The 20,236-nt window shown below is 41.6% G+C and overlaps 1 pseudogene; it reads right to left on the bottom strand.

The window, feature by feature from the left end:
* Positions 1-8,678: 8,678 nt before the first annotated feature.
* Positions 8,679-10,537, bottom strand: LOC123806118 (annotated as a pseudogene).
* Positions 10,538-20,236: the final 9,699 nt, after the last annotated feature.

Raw genomic sequence — 20,236 nt, 5'->3', positions numbered from 1 at the left:
ATGACAGGTAACCCAGAAATAAATTACTCCTTTAGGATAAATTCTCAGGAGTGGAATTCCTGGGGCCCAAGAATATGGACTTTTTGTGTCTAAATGTGTCTTGCCAGTTTGTTTTCCTGAAGGGCCATGCAGGTGGGCCACGTCTGAAACACGGCCGTGGCAAGTCAAGTCCCCTCTGCGATGACTTGTCTCTATTCCAGGCCTCTCCAGGGCTTTGTGCATTCCCTAGAGCTCAGCAAGGAAGTCATGAGGTGCTCGTGAACACTAGTGGTTTTCTGAACCTCAGGATGTCAGTGATGACACATGTAGTAGTAAGAACAGATTCCTCCACCCTTTTCACCTCAGTGAACATCTAGCACACTGCCTCAGAAGGTGACTCAGAGAGCCCACTGACCCCCTTGGAACAGCACTTGCATCAGTGGCTGGGCAAGGGCCCAGGTGGCTTGCCTCACACTGACGTCAGCAGTACGCCCTGCCCTGTTCTCAGTCCCGTGTTGACCAGTACCCAGGTGTGGGTGATTCCCATCTTGGGTTTCACAACGTCCCAGGGAGGGTGGTCGAGCACAGGAGGTAGCCTTGGACCAGAGAGGGTGGAGCTCTGACTGCAAGAGAGAGCCTCCTGCAAAATCTAAACACAGATGAAGTGTGCTGCTCACCTCCCCCTTCAGCACTGTTTCCCCTCTCTGGGGCACATGTTCCCCCCAACAGGCTGCAGTCTCTCCCTGCGTATCGCCTATCCCCCAAATCTGCTCCAAGTAAGCCTTTACATACAGGGACAAATGACCTGCACCTAATAACATCACCCTTTCCCACAATGAAAGCTCTACAGGATCTGTTGTTTTACTGTTAAGACAGTGCCTGCCATGTAGTAATTGCTCAGTAAACATGCTGAATAGAGAAATAAACTTTCTCATCTTTTACAGTTATTATTATATTATTTTGGATTATTAATGGTACTTACTTAGAGTAGAACTATTTGAAAATAGAGAAAACTATAGAGAAGAAATTGAAACCACTCCTAAATATTCCACCCCTTATTCCAAATACTGTTAATGTTTTATTTTTTCTAGTAACTTTGACATCCAATCCTACATACTTGATATTGTGAAAGTGCTTTAAAATGGTATCAGGTGGTATTAAAAAATAATGATTTTTAGTTTCCTAAACCTGGTTCTTTGGGTGGTCCCAAGTGTCCTCTCTTCCAGCCATCCCTGTGCCCTGTGGCCATCTTCTTCCATTTACACCTGAACACAGGGGATGGGATTATCTTGGGGTATGTTGAAATTTGCAAGGTCTAATTAATTTTTAAAAGTGAGTCCGTGTTTGGCAGTTCCTCTGTGCTGGCGTCGGGGAGAGGGAAGCTGCAGGGAGGTGGAGGGCAATGGGCAGTGTCAGGAAATCAAGCAATCATAACATGTTGTGTTGCAACTCCAGAGAGGTTAGGAATGATGCTGGCCCACAGGCGATGGGCCTGTGCTTTGCACGCGTAAGGGCAGCCCTTCTGACTAGCCAGCCCCAGGGACCCTTGCCTTCAGTGGGGACCCTCTTCACACTACAGTTCTCTCAGAAGGCCCCTCTTGTGAGTTGATGTCTTGTTTAAAACCCAAACTCTAACTTAAAGGCTTTGCTCTAAGTCTTCTCCTAGCAGTGCAATTTTGAGAATAACAGGAGTAGGAGAAAAACTTTGATATCTGTAGGAACTTTTTTGTTTTGCAAATGAGGAAACAGGCCCAGTTTGCTCAAGGTCAATAGAACAAGTCTGAAACCCAAATTCTGTTATATCTTTTTATTTTGTCATACCAATACTGTTCTTTGCTCCTTGTTAGGGGCAGGGAGGGTGTTGAGTTATGTCCCATCAAAGTTCACATGTTGAAGTTCTACCCTCCCAGTACCACAGAATGTGACTTTATTTGGAAATAGGGTCATTGCAAATGTATTAAGTCACTGAGGTAGAGTGTGTCTTTAATCCAGTATGACTTGTGTCCTTATTAAAAAGTGAAATTTGGACACTGGCATGTGCACAGGGAGAGTGACGTGTGAAGATGAAGACAGAGGTCAAGATGATGTATCTACAAGCCAAGGAATGCCAGAGGTTGCCAGCAAACCACCAGAAGCTAGGGGAGTGGCATGGAACAGATTCTCCCTCTTGGCCTCCAGAAAGAACAGCCTTGTGGACACCATGAGCTCAGATTTCTAGCCTCCAGAACTGTGAGATGATCAGTTTCTATTGTTTAAGTCACCCGGTGTTTAGTACTTTGAGCTATAGCCCTAGGAACCTAGCACAGTGTCCTTTGTGTGACCCTAAGTCATAGAATCTTGGGAAATTAATGATATCCTTGGAGTTTAGAGCTTCTCTGGTCATCCTAGCTTCATCCTTCCTCATTTCCAAGCATCTGTTAACATTGTGGATTATTAACATCATGAATATGCAGTTTAAGGTGAAATATGAAAATGTCTGATAAAAATGGTAATAGAGCATATTATCAAATTATATCTATGCAAATGATCTGAATATTCAAGGGATCTTACACAAATTATATTGCACACAAAGGTTGTATTTATGCTTACATACAAAGAAAGAGATTAGGAATATAATGAACATTTATAAGCTACTTTATCCAATAAACAGCAAAGTACATACTCCACTCAAACTCACATGGAACATTCACCAAGATAGACCACATTTTGGTTACATAAAAAAAAAAAACACCTTAACAAGTCCAAAGAATTAAAATTACACAATATCTGCTCTCAGATGACAATGGAATTAAACTAGATATTAATAACAGAAAGACAGCTGAAAAATCTGAAAATATTTGGAAATTAAACAAAACATAACACATGAGTTAGAGGAGAAATCTCAAGAGTAATTAAGCAATATTTTGAACTAAATTAAAGTAAGTATACAACTTAATCAAAATTTGTAGATGGAATTTACAGCAGTGAATGTATATATTAGCAAAGGAGAAAGATCTAAAATCAATTACTTAAGCTTTTACCTTAGGAAACTAAAAAATGAAGAGCAAATTAAATCTAAAGTAACTAGAAGAAAAGAAAGACAAAAATTAGAGCAGAAATCAATGACAGTTAAAACAGGAAATCAGTAGGGAGTATCAATAAAACCCAAAGCTGGTTCTTGGAAAAGATACGTCAAACTAATCTAATTCTAGCCAGGGTAACTAAGAAAAAAAAGAAGAGGACACATATTACTAATATGAGGAATTAAAGAGTGGTATCACTGCAGATTCCATGGACATTAAAAGGGTGATAAAGTAATACTATCAACAACCTAGTTGAAGAATAAACCAATTCTTTAAAAGATACAATCTGCCAAAATTCACATAAGAAGAGATATACTATCTGAATAGGTGTACATCTACTAGAGAAATCAACTCAACATTTAATAATCTTTCAAAAAAGAAAGCACCAAACCCAGATGAGTTCAGTTGTGAATTCTGCCAAATATTTGCCCTGGCTGGTGTGGATCAGTGAATTTAATGCTGGCCTATGAACCAAAGGGTCACCGGTTTGATTCCCAGTCAGGGCACATGCCTGGGTTGTGGGTCAGGACCCCAGTAGGGAGCACGTGAGAGGCAACCACACACTGATGTTTCTCTCCCTCTCTTTCTCCCTCCCTTCCCCTCTCTAAAAATAAATAAATAATATCTAAAAAAAATAATTCTACCAAACATTTAAGGAAGAAAATTATACCAGTTCTCTCCAATCTCTTTCAGAAGATAGAAGCACAGAGACTATTTCTTCATTCGTTTTGTGAGGACAGCATTACTCTAATGAGAAAACCAGACAACAATATGATAAGAAAACAAAACTGTAGACCAATATATCTCATGAATATAGATGCAAAAATCCTCATCAAAACATCAGCAAATCAAATGCAACAATATATAAAATGAATTATACACAGTGATCAAATGGGATTTATACCAGGTATGCAAGGCTGGTTCAACATTTAAAAATCAATTAATGTAATTCATCACATCAGCAAGTTAAAGAGGAAAAAAAAACACTTGACCATATTTAGATGAAGGAAAAACATTTGAGAAAGTGCAGCACACATTCAGAATAAAGACTCTCAGTAAGCTAGGAACAGAGATGAACTTCCTCAGCTTGATAAAAATCATCTACAAAAAAATCCCTACAACTACTTTCATGCATGATGGTGAGGAGCTCGCAGCTTTCCCACTGAAGTCAGGAGCAGTGCAGGGATGTCCCCTCTCACTAGTGCTTTCCAGCGTCTCACTGAAAGTTCTAGCTAATGCAGTAAGAGAAGGAAAAGAAATAAAAGATATGCAGATTGAGAAGGAAGAAATAAAAATGTCTTTGTTCTCAGATGACATGGTAATTTATGTAGAAAATCCAAAAGAATCAAAGCAAAAAACTCCTGGAAATAATGAGTAATTGTGGCAAGGCTACAGGATACAAGGTTAATGTACAAAAATCAGTTGCTTTGCTCTATAGCAGCAGTGAACAAGGAGGATTTGAAATAAAAAAACAATGCCATTTACATTAATACTGCAAAAAATGAAATAGGTATAAATCTAACAAAATATGTACATGATCTATATGAGGAAAACCACATAAATGGAAAGATATACCCCATGTTCATGGACAGGAAGGGTTAATACTGTCATTCTCAGTTCTCCCCAAGTTGATCTGCAGATTCAATGCAATCTCAAACAAATTCCTAGTAGGTTATTTTGTGGATATTGACAAACTGATTCTAAAGTTTATATGGAGAGGCAAAAGATCTAGACTATCTGACTTTAAGACTTCCTGTAGAGCTTCATTAATCAATACTGTGTGGTATTGGTGGAAGAACAGGCAAATAGATCAATGGAACAGAGTAGAGAGCTCAGAAACAGACCCATATAAATAGAGCTAACTAATCTTCGACAAAGGAGCAAAGGCAATATAAAGATAGTTTTTCAACAATGATGCTGGAAAAATTGGGCATACACACACACACACAAATGAATCTAGACACAGCCCTTACGCACTTTACAAAAATTAACTCAAAATGGATAACAGACCTAAATGTAAAGTGCAAAACTATAAAACTCCCTGTACATAATATAGGAGAAAACCTAGATGACCTACATGACTTATAGTGATGGCTTTTTAAATATAACACCAAAGGCATGATCCATGAAAGAAATGATTGGTAGATGAACTTCATTAGAATTAACACTACCAAGAAAATGAGAAGACAAGCCACAGACAGAGAAAATATTTACACAAAAACATATGATAAAGGACTGTTATTCAAACTGTGTAAAGAACTCTCAAAACTCAACAATAAGAAGACAAACAACCCGATTTAAAAGTGGACCAAAAACCTTAACACTTATGTCACCAAAGAAGATATATCAATGGCAGACAAGCACATGCAAAGATGCTCCATATCATATGTCATCAGGAAAATTCAAATTAAAACAAGAATGAAGTGCCACCTGCTACCTGTTAGAATGGCCCAAATCCAGAACAATGATAATGCTGGTGAGGATGTGGAGCAACGGGAATCTCATTCATTGCTGGTGGGAATGAAAAATGGTACAAATACTTTGGAAGACAGTTTGGCAGTTAATTATTAAACTAACCATACTCTTACCATATGATCCAGCAATAGTGCTCTGTGGTATTTACCCAAAGGATTTAAAAACGTATGTCAACAGCAAGACCTGCACATGGATATTTATTCATCATCGCCAAAACTCGGAAGCAGTTAAGATGTCCTGCGGTAGGTGAGTGGATAAATAAACTCAAGCAAGTGTTATAGCTTGAGTATCATCTGAGGCCCCATGCTTCAGGATCTTCCATTCTTAGCAAATTGTATATCACATATATAGCAACACATCCAATAACTTAAAGTAAGTTTTAAATGTTCTGGAATTTTTGTTGCTGTTCTTTTTTCCGTCTGTAGCTTTGCTGTGGTTTTTACATTTGAGGGTTACTGTACCATTTACTAAGTACCCAGGTCAAAACCACTCATGACAATGATAAAGGGGACTGGCACATCCTTGCGAGGGTTCTGTCTGGTTGTGTATCAGTGGTTCAGGGAGATCTGGGAGCCAGACTCTCTGGGTTTGAATCCCAGATCCACTACCCAATAGATTTGTCAACTTGTGCAAGATATTTAAGCTTGCTGGACCTAAGTTTCCTGTAAAGAAATGAAAAGTTTTCCTCCAATGAAAGTGAGTATAATAGAACTGCCCTCACAGTGTGGTTGAAAGAAATAAATAACTTAAGATAACACCTAGAATTGGGACTAACACATAATAAGTTCGATGTAAGTGTTAGCTCTCATTTTTATTTTCTCTTGCATTACTTTCCACTTGGACCATCCCATATTTTGCATAAGAGGGAAAATACAAGCATTAAAATAGCTATTTTTTTTCAAGAGAAGAGAAAATTGTGATAGACATGACTGGAAGATGCATGCAGAAGGCCAATTGGAAGAGGGGCTCTACTGCTGTGCTGGGATTTTCTTCCAACCCTGCCTACACCAGATGCAGCTGAGAATTCTCACTGGCTGCTAAAAAGTAAAAAATACAGGGTCCAGCACAAATAACACTCCTTTTTTATTACAAAATCCTTTATTACAAAATCATAAGCATGTGATTCTGTCACATAACAATATCACACTCAAGCACACCATATGACATTTCAGGTGAAATATTCACATTAAAACTATAAAGTATGACACCCATATCATTACTCTACCAACCACACTCAAGCAGGCATCACTTCTGCTGGACCCTGTGTATCATTTTGATTAGTTAGGGTGTATTTTTGGTCTGATTTATTTGGCACTTGTAAACCACCTTTGTTTCATGAGTTTTTAAAAATGGAGATATGTAAACCTGCCCACATTTTAACCTCCTGTTGGAAATAAACACCCACCCCTACATTACACTGGATTGCTTCTGTATGTATGCCCTTGTGCTTGGAACTAACACTGTGTGACATCACTTAAACAAATACGGCCCCTGCCCTCAGAAATGCACAAATATGAAAAGAGACAGAGGTACATACACTTTCTTAGAGTCCACACTTTGGCAAAACACAAACCAGGAAATACAAACCATCAAATATTTACAAGGCACAAAAACGTTACAGTTAATAATTTTCACGTTAGGGCTCAATGACATGTCAGTAAGACCTTAGTGGTAGTTGAAAAATTAGTAGAGCCATAAAAATGAGTCATGTTTATAAGCAAAAATATATTGGTCACATTGATAAATTCATCATATATATGAAGTCTGTTGAGAAAACACTGATACAAGTGTGTATATTTATAACTTTTGTGTTTTTTTTTAAGAAAAGATACAGGTTCCCAGAAGAGCTGGTACTCACATGCCTTGTGGTTACTGATTACTGGTGTGACGTCAGGCAAGATTCCGTCACCCCCTCCGCGTGCCTGGTGCCCTGTTTACCGGACCCTGGGCAGGATCAATCTCCAGTCACTCTTTTTGGGTTCTTTACTCTCTGTGTCCCAGGGTGGGCCTTGGTTAGTCTCCACGCTCATTTATTTGGAGTTGGCCCTGCCTTAGCCCCCCTGAGTCTTATTTTATGGGGTAGGGGTTGAAAATTAGATCCATTCTGTGGCATATGCAATAAGGTGCAATACTGAAGGCACCGCACCTGAATTTCTCAATATTTGTTCCTGCAGAGATAGGGAACTAGCGTTGCTCTCTTGTTCCAGGAGACTGAAAACCATTTTGTCAACAGAGGGCAGTGACTCTACTCGTCTTCGGGTCTGAAGGGCAGCAGGTTTGCAGGGCAGATAACTCCAGCCTTCCTGTGCTCTTTCCCTTGACAAATTGACTCCTTCCAAGTTTAAGTTCAAGGGTTGATAAAATTCCCTCTCTTCCTCTGGGCTTATCCTGCACCTGCTACAGATCTTCATAGTGGTAAACATTGGTTTACCAGCCTGCCTCTTATCTGTCTGTCCCAGGCATCTACCACAGTGCTTGGCATATCAAGGACACTCAGTCAATGTCAACAGAACAAAAGCCAACCAGAGCAGATTGGCTCTGCCTTCTTCCTGCCACTTGATGATATTTGCCAAAAAACAAAATGGCCTAATTAACCATGGGGTAGGAAGAGTCACTTTGGTCACAAAAGTTAAAGATTTTTATCGATTTTTTTACTACCACTTAAGTATCATCAACACTGGATTGGATGATTTAGAGACTATGAAGTAGTGTAGCCTCATGGGGAAGAATGCAGATGCTAGAGCACGCTTCTTTGGCTTAAGTTTTGACTCTGCCATTTAGTAGCTGTGTGATCGTGGGCAAGTTCCTTAGCCTTTCTGTGCCTAAGCTTCCTCATTTGTAAAACAGGGTTTATAATAGTACCTGCCTTGTGTTGGTCTTGTGAGAATTAGATGTGTTAATATTTGTCAAGTGTTTAGAATTTGCCAAAGGTAAAGACGTGCTTGATTGATATTTGTTGACGAATAAAATTATTAATTATCAGTACATTGTTAAGATGATACTTAGATACTCCTTTATTTTTGCAAAAAAAAGTTTAATATGCTATATTCCTATTAGGAGGAAGCCAGTAAGATAGGTTTGAGGGCCAGTATTCCCAACTAGCCTTTCATCTAGGCTTTCTTCTCAGTGAGCCATGCTGTAGCCCCAAATGCTGCTGCCTTTTTATTCCTGCATCTCCTCAGTCATTTCTTCCTTGTATTTGCCCATTTCCTCCCCTGCTTGGTGAGGTTTAGCTTTATATCCGTGGATCTTTCTGTGGTCTTTGTCCAGCTTTAATCTGGTAATATCCACCTTGCTGGGGTGAATGCCCACGTGAACAGTTGAACCGTTAGCTTGCTCCCGCGGCACCCGTTCCGTGTAGAGGACAGTCTCTCCCTGTGAACCTGGGCCACTTCGCCAGTTTGCTGCCCTTGGTAATGTCCTGGCACAACCTGAACTTCATCATCCTTTTGGATGGTCATGAATTGAACATTGTACGCTGTCTCAGTTCTTTGGAAAGAGGAGAAGACATAATCTTCCTGAGAATGTGGGAAGGTGCGTTAAAATGCCTCTTGCAGTTCTTGCTCTGGTCAGAAGTCACAAAGGGACTGGACTTTGTTTTGAACACTGGCACTTCTATGATGGCCACAAAAAGTCAAAATACTCCTTTTTTCTTCTTTTCTTTGCTTAATTTTATGCTATGGTTAGGCTAGGTACTGAAAAGTATTACTTTCTGGGTTATTGCTAATTTTAGTAAATTCCCATTCAGATAACAAAGTCAACACTGGAAGAGTTAATACAAGTAAAGAACTTTGGACGATACCTGACACAAATGCACAACAAATACTAGCTAGTGTTATATTATTATTCACTTAGCAAGTGGTTTCTGAGCATCTACTATATGCTCGGCACCAGAGATGCGTCAGGGAACAAAACAGGCAAAAATGCCGCCCTTGTGGAATCTGTGTTCTAATGAGGCAAGCGGAGAATAAAGTAGAACATGTAAAAATGCATTCCATACTTTATAGATTATCAGACACACATTTTTGTATGGGTCGATATCCTAGAAATTGTGATGCATCTTAAAACTGATAGCATTTTACAATGATAATTGCTGGCATTTTTTCTTTCATGTCTAAAAAGAAGATACAGGTCTTGATCGATGGCGTCTTAGACTTGATGTACTGTGAGAGCCTGGGAGGTGCAAAATCCTGATGTGGGTGGAAAGAGCAGGGAGGAGGCTAGGGGAGGTTCGCAACCCAATTGCGGTGCACCCCTGTGTCTTTTACATTCACATATTTTAGAAGTTAAAGGCCACAATTTTTAAATAAAATCATAATTTAAAAACATGATTAGTGCTAAATGCAATGTGGCAGCCTGGGGGATGAGATGACGGGATTGCAATTCAGTGGCACCTTTCTCAGCGCAGGTATTTTCGATTCGGTTTGATTTTTTTTTTCAGGTAACCTGTTATTCTTCCTTTTAAAAAATCAAGGTACAAGTTACAAACAGTAAAATGCACTTTTTTTTTTGGTGTATAGTAGTGCAGTTTTTTCAAATGCATTCAATCATATAACCAGACATGGAACAATTCCTTCATCCTCCAAAATGCCCATAGGTAGCCATCCCTTCCCTGACCCCTACCCCCTGGGAAATCACTGGTCTGTGTACTATCCTGGCAGTTCTGCCCTTTCCAGAATATCCTGTAGATGAAGTTATACCATAGGTAGTCTTTTGAGTCAGGCTTCTTTCACTTAGCCTAATGCTGATGTGTATATGGGTAGTACATTCCTCTTCATTGTGGAATAGTATTCCATTATATGAAATACTATATGAAGGTGCCGCAATTTGTTTTCCATGATATGAATGTACCACATCCACGAATTGAAGGATATTTGCCATTTTTGACAATTATGAATAAAGCCACTATACACATTCACATACAGGTTTTTATTTCTTTTCCTAGGAGTGAGATGTCTTTTCTTTGGGTTGTATATTAAATATATGTGCAGTTTCTTTTTTTTATCCGCACCCATGGACATACTTACTGATTTTTAGAGGGAGAGGGAGGGAAGGAGAGAGAGGGGGAGAGAAACACTGAGACGAGAGAGAAACATTGGTTGGTTGCCTTCCTACATACCCTGACAGGGGACTGAACTCACAGCCTAGGTGTGTTGTCTGACTGGTAATTGAACCTGCAACTTTTTGGTTTATGAGATGATGCTCCAATCAACTGAGCGTCAGTGGCCAGCACAAGTGTATGTGCAACTTTATAAGAAAATTGTTCTTCAATCCAGAAGACTCATCTTAAAAGAGATCATCAGAGAAAGCTGTTGTTTTTTTAAAATTGTTGTTCAAGTACAGTTTTCTGCCTTTTATTCCCATCCCAGCCCACCTCACCAGCCCTCCCCACCTCCCTCCCAAAAGCTGTTATCTTTATGGTACTCTCAAGAGGTGGCCACTGGCTCAATTGGTTAGAGTGTCATTGTGATACACCAAGGTTGTGAGTTCTATCCCCAGTCAGGACACATACAAGAATCAACCAGTGAATGAAAAAATAAGTGGAACAGCATATCAATGTTTCTTTCTTGCTCTCTCCCCCACTTCCCCTTTCTCTCTAAAATCAATAAATTAAAAAAGGAAGTGGCCACTAGTATCACAATAATAAACAAATTTGGTTTAATGGATCGCCATATATCACCTTAGGGGGGCATTGAGAAGCTTTTCTTGTTGCTCCATCCATGCCCTTCCTCTGCCCTTCACTCAGAGGTGCTCATTTCACATGGAAGACTAGAACTGTTACAGCAGAGGAGCCTGCCCAGTCTCTGACTTCCAAATAGGATTCTTGAAGTCCACTTTAGGGATAATAGTTGTAAAAGCCCAAACTTTTGATCCTCTTTGTGCTGTGAGAGAAAGGAGAAAGATTTTTGGCAAATCCAATAAAGGGGCATAGTTTATCTGTATGCAACAGATTGAAAAAGAGACAAAAGGAAAACTGTAAACCAGCCTGCCCCAAGGAAGGATTAAAAGTGGGAGATGCATGGGGAGGGCAAGAAGCCAGGAACTCTGTGGCTCTCCTTGCCTTTCCCTAACCCCCCTTCAGAAGACTTCCCTCCTAGAGACTGAACTTGGGGGACCAGGCCTTCAACAGCCAGAAGCACTCACTACGCTCTGCATACAGAAGGTGGGCCAGTACGTGGGGCAGGGAGAGGGAGGAAGGAAAGGGGGGCCCCTAGCCTGGGTGGGATTCTATCCAGTTGGCCCAGAGGACGTCCAACCACATGGTGACCATCTGTGACTGCCAAATTCACCTGTTACACTAGCTTAAGACAGGTCTCATACTGCAGCAGTCAGCCATTCTAGAAATAGCTTCTAGAACAAGAGTGAGATTTTTAAAAAGATTTTATTTGTTTTTTAGAAAGAGGGGAAGGGAGGGAGAAAGAGAGGCAGAGAAACATCAACATGAGAGGGAAACATCAATAGGCTGCCTCCTGCACACGCCCTGACTAGAAGAAACTGAACTTGCACCCCAGGCACCTGCAACCCAGGTGTGTGCCCTGGCCAGGAATCAAACCAGCGACATTTCGCTTTGCAGCATGACGCCCAAGCAGCTAAGCCTCACCAGTCAGGGCAAGAGTGAGATATTTTAAAATAATAGGTTAATAGTTTTTAAATTTCTCTTATAAAACCTATCAGGGTCCTAGAGCCTCAACCACTGAAATCATTGTTCCCTCAAATCATACCTCTGCAGGACACTCAGATGAGGGCCAAGGGAATGGCTGGATTTGAAGGTTCTTGGGTGAGATGAGGCAGGGTATATGTAAAATCCCTGAGGGGTGGGCTCACTTCCTGGGGGCAGCTGCAGGGCCCTCCCCACCTGAGCCCCAGTCTGTACAGACTCAACCAGAAGGACAGCCCCTTAAGTTTTATCTACATCTCTGTTTGTCCCTCTGGTCTGTGCCCAACTGCTGCAGAGATTAGTGACCCTAATCTGTCCCACTGCCAGCAGCACGTAGCTTTGTGGGGTTTGTTTGGTTTTAAGTCGGGGTCAGTGCTGATGCAGACGCACGCTCACACCCCTCACGTCCAAAGGCACTCATTGATGGCAGGTTGGGACTGGAGGCCCAGTCTGGGGCTGTGAAACAAATTGTCCTGTGTTAAAGTGGTAGCCCTGTTTGGCCCTCTTGATAGCAAGACCAGAGCACTTTCTTATTGCATCTCCTGCAACCTCTGCCTTGCTCACTGCAGCCTCCTTGCCTGGCTATGACCGGAACGTGCCAAGTGTAGTCCCACCTCAAGCCCCTTTACCTTGCTGTTCCCTCTGCCTGGAACCCCCCAGCATCCACAGGACTCACTCTGTCTTTTCATTCCCATCTCCCATTACATGTCACTCTCTGGGGGCTGTTCTGATGACCATACACAAAGTACCACCCCTTCTAATTCACACCCTGCTTTATTTTTCTTTTGACATTGATGCCTCCTAACATATTTCTTTTTCATTGTTTTTGTACCCCCACAGGAATGTCAATTCCAGGAAGGCAGGGGCTTGATGAGTTTATTAATGAAAGAACTGTATGTGATAAGTAGGCACAATGCCCCACCCCTCCAGGTTTGACTTGGTTCAAACATGAATTCTATTATCTTGTCTCATCCTTTCTTAAAGCATTTTTATTTATTTATTTTCAGAGAGAGGGGAAGGGAGGGAGAAAGAGAGGGAGAGAAACGTCAATGTGCAAGAGAAACATCAGTCAGTTGCCTCGCACATTGCCCCCAACTTGGGACCTGGCCTGCTACCTGGCCATGTGCCCTGACAGGGAATTGAACCTACGACCTTTTGGTTCACAGGCTGGCACTCAATCCCCTGAGCCATACCAGCCAGGGCTTGTCTCATTCTTTTTCCTTCTCTCTTAGCCAGCCCCCAGTTGAGAGAGATATGTGCCCTGTGGCCCTCTTCCCAAACACCAGAGACCCCATTGGGTTTCATCATTGTTTTGACAAGGGTCTTGAGAGAACTTGATGTTCCCAGACTGAGTTCCCAGACTCACAGATTGCTCACTGTGGTTTGGTTTCCATCAACGGGTCGCTCCCTTCCGTAGATCCCAGCAGTGAATCTGGATAAAGTTTGCAGAGTTGCATCACCTCTGGCACTTGTTTTCAGGCAGAATATTAAAGGGGTGGCCTTGAGTCCTCATTGGTGGATGGCAGCAACAAACCTTTAACCTTTGGATCATTTGATGCTTCTTGGCTGACAGAATTCTTCAGAACTGCAGACCCGCAGAGATCTACCCAGGACTTTCTACAGCACAGAAGCCAGGCTCAGCTCCTACCTCATCTGGAAGGAAGACCCTGCATTACCCACTAAAGCACAGGGCAGAGGATGCTTAAGTTTGTGCTGTGCTACCAGGAAATGCTCTTAATGGAAAGCCCTGTCTTGTGGCTCAGAGCCCTCATTGCAGAGGAAAATGTAGGTCTGAGTGAAAGGCTAAAGCTGGGTCTCCTAAGCTCAGGCAGGGGTCCCTAGAAAGTCAGGAAGAGAGAGAAAGGTTATGTAATTCATGTCATCATTAAATTATCCCTTTAGTTGGCTGCTCGGAGATCAGACTTGATGGGAAGAGAATCTCTCCCTCTTTTTCTTTTTATATATACATTGTATCCATATCTATACATCCTGTTTTGTTTATAGAACTAGTTGGACATTTACAAGAGACTCAGAGCTCTGTTTTAGGTACCAGCATCCAGGACATCTTTCTAAGAAGGACAAGGAATTAAATGTAAGAGTGGGCTAGTTATAGGCCCTTTGAGGAAGTTCCAAAAAAAAAATTTGCTTGGCTTGGAAAATAAAAAATGGATGCTTTCTTGAATGTACGAGTGATTCACTGTGCAGCAAAACAACCCATTCTGCTACATCTGTTTTTTTAATCAGTACAGAAGTGTTGGGAGCCGACCAACAGCTGACCCTTGACACAGTCAGGTCGGAGGAGACGCATTTGCACAGCAGAGGCGACTGCGACCGGATCTCCCATCTATCTCCTCCTGTATGCCTGTCCCTGCTAGCAATAGGTGGTGGGATTTTTGGATACCTGTGTGTTATAACAAAAAATCTGCACGATGCCTCTGATTCTGTGCAAAATGACTTGCTGACCACAGAATAGAAACCCCTAGCAACCCTGATGCTGCCTACTTCCCCCACCTGGGAAGTTAAGGACAAAATTAAAATATGGGCAGGCCAACTGCCAGAGTGCTGAAGGAAGCTGTTGCTAGGAATGTTTCTTGAGGAGTCACCACTTAAAAGCTTAAGATTTATTAGAGCCACTACCCCTCCCATACCGTGGACAGGAGTGTAAAGAAGCAAGGAGTTCTAGTTGAAAATAATAATCTCAATACATGGAAATGAATACAAAGCATGGCCCTCCCAAGATGTATAAAACAAAAAACCTAGGCAAAAACCCAGTTACCTAACCTAAACAAATCTAACCTCAATGGACAATAGCTAATTTCTAGATAACCTATAAATCACCCCTTGCACCCTTTTAACTTAGACCAATCCCTAGAATCTTAATAGACACCTAGTTACTAATTGGCACCTGAAAGTTTGTGCCCGTATAGCTTTGTTGGCTATCTGATTGATAGCCCTCTTGGTCAAAATAACCTTTGTTTAACATGATTGATTTGTAAAACCTTCTGTACTTTTTGAAGTTATTTCTATGGTAACCGTTTCTGTTTTAATAATCACATTATGCATTGAATATTGTATAACCTCCCCTATAAAAATAAAGATTGATTCTTCTCGGTGAATCAGTCGGGCCCAAAAAGTCTGGCTGTCCTCCGGCACCCCACCTGGCATCTTGCTCCAGTCTCTTTGCCTGAGCCGTGCATCCTTCGGGGACCCTGAGACCCTGAGACCCTGCCGAGGCTGGACCCTGGTACAGAAGTATTTATTTATTGATTTATTTTACACTTACATGCCATGAATTCATGGGAAAGGGGTTCCAGCGGCTCAGGCTCCTTTCCGTTGGTTCTCACACCGTGTGCGTCTCTGGGCGGAGCAGGCTGGCACTTTAGTAGGACCCAGGTACCTTTCTGTTTGGCTTCCTTCTTTTTCTGATCACTTTCCTTCACACATTTCAGGATGCTGTCTTGGCTCTTAGTAGTGCTTAATATGCTCAATACGTACATTCATTCTCTTGGCAAGAACCTTGCTCTCAACTTGTTTATTTCTAACAATTCCTACCATGTGCTGAATGACATTGTAGACTCTTCCAGTTTTGCCATGGGAACATTTGAGGGGCATTTTTTTGAACAGTGCCCATTCCCTAAGGTCTACAAATATCACCCAGCTTGTGGATTTGCATGTATGCGACCAAAGGAATAACTCGATATTTTCTAAAAGGGTTACAGAAGCCCTGGCCACTGTTGCTCTGTTGGTTGGAGCATCGTCCCGTAAACTGAAAGGTCATGGGATTGATTTTGGTCACGGCACATATGTAGGTTGCAGGTTTGGCCCCCTGTCGGGGAATATATGGATGTTTCTTTCTCACATCAGTGTTTCTCACCCTCTCTCCTTCCCTTCCCTACTCTCTAAAATCAATAAGCATGTCCTTGGGTGAGCACATGAAAAAATAAATATTTATATATAAATATTTTAAAAATATTTTTATTAAGATTTTTTATTTATTTATTTTTAGAGAGAGAGAAACATCAATGTGCGGTTGCTGGGGGTAATGGCCTGCAACCCAGGAATGTACCCTGGCTGGGAATTGAACCTGGGACACTTTAGTTCCCAGCCTGTGCTCAATCCACTGAGCTATGCCAGCCAGGGCTATATATAAATATTTTTATATTTATATATATTATATATATATAAAATATATTTTATGTTTATATATAAATATTTTTATATATAAAAAGAAAAGGTATATAGGACATATAGTGGGTACCTCTCCTCTTTTGCCTTGCATCAGACATTTTTGAGAATTGCTGGAAGATGGTGATTTCAGCTGGAAAAAAAAATGCCACGTTTGTTTTGGAAAGCAGCTTGTGAAAAGCGCTTTCAAGCAGGGGCCTGAGTGCTGTGTTTAAAACAGGACAGACAGAGACCCATGTGTGCAGGATGACTTCAGACCGATGGCGTTCCAGGATTATTCCAGTCCCCATCGTGCATGGGATCCTGGGGTCCAGGTTAGAAGTCAGAGGAGGGTTTTTATTGCCAGACACTTTGGGCTGTGGTCTGCGGGGCTCCAGCAGGAAATGGATGCTGCACACAAACTAGGCAATTTGAAGACAGTTTAACAAAGGAGACATAGGTGTTCTGACACATAATAGTTTGTTTTGGATCTCTTGTGGTTCTGAGGGTTGACGGGGACTAGTTGATCTTGCTTGTGATTTCTCGTGCAGTCACAGCTGTCTTGGTGTGGTGTGATCTGAAGGCTCAGATGGGCTAAACGTCCCAGAGGGCTTTGTCTCCTGCCTTCCCGGCACCTCAGTGCTCCCTAGGTTCCTTTTTCCCCAGAAGAGGAAACTGGATTTTTTTACACGAAGGCCAGGGTCCCAAGAGCTGGAAGCAGAGGCTGGTAGATCAGTTAAGGACTATATCCAGAACTGGCATAGTGTGTCTTCCCGACTTCCATTGGCCAAAGCAGTCACAGGGTGTGCCCAGATTTAAGAGGGTGGAGAAACAGACTTCAGCTCTCAATGGAGAAGTGACAGAGCCACATTGTTGAAGAGCATGTGGAATGGGGGTATTGTTGCAGCCATCTCGGGTGACTGAAGGTGTGAGCAGGGACTGGAGAAATCAACAGGGGAGCTGTCCCCACTGAGGCCTGAAGAAGGGGCAAGGGGGAGAAATAATGACAAGAACCTAGAGAGAACAGTTGCATGGAGATAGCCTCCTGAGAGTAAGGGTGGTCTTCAGAAATGCAATCCAACCAGAAGGGAAATAGAGGAATAATTATTCAACCTATACATACCCTTCTCCCAACTTCAAATCTTCTGCCAGTGACCCACAATGGCCAAGGGATCCCACTGATAGAGGTCCATGCAGGTCAGCCTCCTAGGGCACAGAGAAAGTTGGGTAAAGAATGGACTGAAGAGGCAAAGGGAAGATGTTACCAGTGGACAAGAAAATATGTAGGATATGTTACCTGTGGGCAAGAACACGGTTCAGGACTAGAATTGCTCTGCATGGGACTGGAAAGAAAACTGCCTAATTTTGAGCAGGTTGAAGACTTTCTAAATGCCCTGGTGTGTTGGAAAACAGTTTAAGGCTACCTTTAGGCAAGAGGATGCTGCTACTGATACTGATCACTCTATTAACATGATCTGGCCAGATCCCTCTGTCTTTCTCTAGACTCATTGTCTACTATTCTCTTCTTTCTCATAGTGCCCCACCACCTGCTCTCAAGCCCACCAAGGCTTTCAGTATGTTATTTTCGCAGCTGGACTCATTCTCACTCACTTTTTCTGGACAAATCCTTATCTTGGCAACTCAAATGCAACTTCTTCAGGGAAGGCTCTTTCAACTTCTGTCCTCACCTTGTGCTATTCTTCCTGTACTTCTCCTCTATGGCACTCATCCTAATAGCAATTTAAATATCTATTGGTGGAATGATTTGCTTAATGCCCATCTCAGTCACTAGGCTCCAGTTCCTTGAGTCTGTATCTTCTTGAACCTTACAGCTGTGGAACTTTAAACATTGCTTAACATGTAGTAGGCACTCAGTAACTATATGTGAATCCATTAGTGAATGGATATGGTAGAAAAATCAGCAATGATTTTCCATACAGGTCATCTTTAGGTGGTTTTTTTGTTTTTGTTTTTTTGTTTTTATGTGTTTGCAGCTATAGCCACTATTTGGCTGTCTTTTGTTGGAGATAAGACATGGATGAGACATGGATTACGAATTAGGAAGACAAGATTTGATGCCAGGAGGTGAGTTAGTTAGCAAGTGTTAAGTAGCTATCAAAACACAGTCAACTAAGGAACAGCCTGAACATCCATCTGCGGATGAATGAGTGAACAAAATGTGCTATATTTATACAATGGGATATTATTCAGCCATATGGGGAATGAAGTGCTGATACATGCTACATTATGGATGAACCTTGAGGACATTATGCAAAATGAAAGAAGTCAGACACAAAAGACCACATCTTGTACTCTTTTATTCAGAGGAAATGTCCAGAATAGGAAAATCCATGGAGATAAAAAGCAGATTAGTGGTCCCCAGGGGTGGTGTGGTGGTGGGGAGTGGGAAGTGATTGCCAGCAGGTACAGGGATTCTTTTTGCAGTGGTGACACTGTTGTGGAATTAGACAGCAGTGCTGATTGTACAACCTTGTGAATATACTAAAAACCAGTGAATGGTCCACTTGGAAAAGATGATTTTCATGTTATGTGAATTATATCTCAATTTTTAAAAACACAGTCAACATCTATCATTACACAAATAATGAGACATTCTGATCTACAAATAGGCTGAGGGATTGGAGCATGGTTTAGACTCTAGACCATTCTGGACATCAGCATGGCAAGAACACAGCATTATTTCCCAAGAATCTAGGCTCATTTGTTTGGTGGCTTCCTCGGGATGCACTAAGGATGCTCATTCCTGATGAATGCAGAATTGGAGTTGAGGGATTGAGGTTTTAGCCACCCACAAATGAAGGAACACCAAGTTCTGACTGCAGAAAAGTGATTGTGTTGTGGGCATGGTTTCAGTGATTATGCAAAGCGCAAAACAAACAAGATGGTGTTATCTGCCAGACTTCATGAGAGAAGTGGCCAGCAGTCACTTCAATCAGAAAATAGGTGGAAGTTTTATTTCCTTTTTAACCTGTAGAGCTCTGATGTGAAGCAAATGGCTGAGACATCCACTGGCCTTCCCTTCTAAGCATGAGAAAAACATCAGATGAATGCACACTGAGGAACAGTCTGTGTCAAAACTGCCAAGATCATGAAAAATAAGGGAAGTCTGAGCAACTGTCATAGATCAGTGGAAATGATCTAAGATCAGATTAGATTCAGGAGGCATGACCACTAAATGTAATGTGTCTGGATAGGATCCTGGAACAGAAAAAAAGGGTAGTGGAAAAACTCGTGAGATCCAAATAAAACGTGGAATTTAGTTAATATTAATGGAATAATGTGTATTTCTTAGTTGTGACTGAAAATGTAGCATAGTGACATAGATGTGAAAAATAGAGAAAAACTGAATGAGGGGATGTGGGAACTGTACTATTTTTGTAACTTTTCTGTAAATCTAAGACTATTCTACAATTAAAAATTTAGTTAAAAATTTAAAAGCACAACCAGGTTCACCTCTCTGTTCTGACAGTCTTCTCTCTGTCTAGCTCACAGGTTTGTGAGGTTTTTCGTTTGTTTGTTTTTGTAAAAATTGTATGAGCTAATGAATGTAGGAACAAACTAAAGAGCTCTATGAATTAAGATGGCATTGTAAGGGATCAAGTCCAACCTAGCCTCCTAATCCCTCCTAAATTCCCTGTGCAACCCTCTCTGACTATGCAAAGGCTTTTTTGCTGCTCCTGAGCCTGCTCCTTCTACCATTTCTGTCCCTCTGGTTTATGTGTTATCCATTGCCAACTAGTGGGCAAGTGTTGAGCATGGCTCATACAAAGCTCCAACCAGAGGGTGTGGAGAAGTACAGGATAAGGGATGCTCCCCTCCTTGTATTTCATCAGGAAACTTAGGGTCTACCAGGGGAATTAAAACATCTGCACCCAAT

The sequence above is a fragment of the Phyllostomus hastatus genome, unplaced genomic scaffold (assembly GCF_019186645.2).
Source record: "Phyllostomus hastatus isolate PE091 unplaced genomic scaffold, TTU_PhHast_1.1 phas_scaffold_345, whole genome shotgun sequence".
Classification (NCBI taxonomy): domain Eukaryota; kingdom Metazoa; phylum Chordata; class Mammalia; order Chiroptera; family Phyllostomidae; genus Phyllostomus; species Phyllostomus hastatus.
The sequence above is the reverse complement of the archived record's forward strand: the minus strand, read 5'-3'. Positions and strand labels throughout refer to the sequence as shown.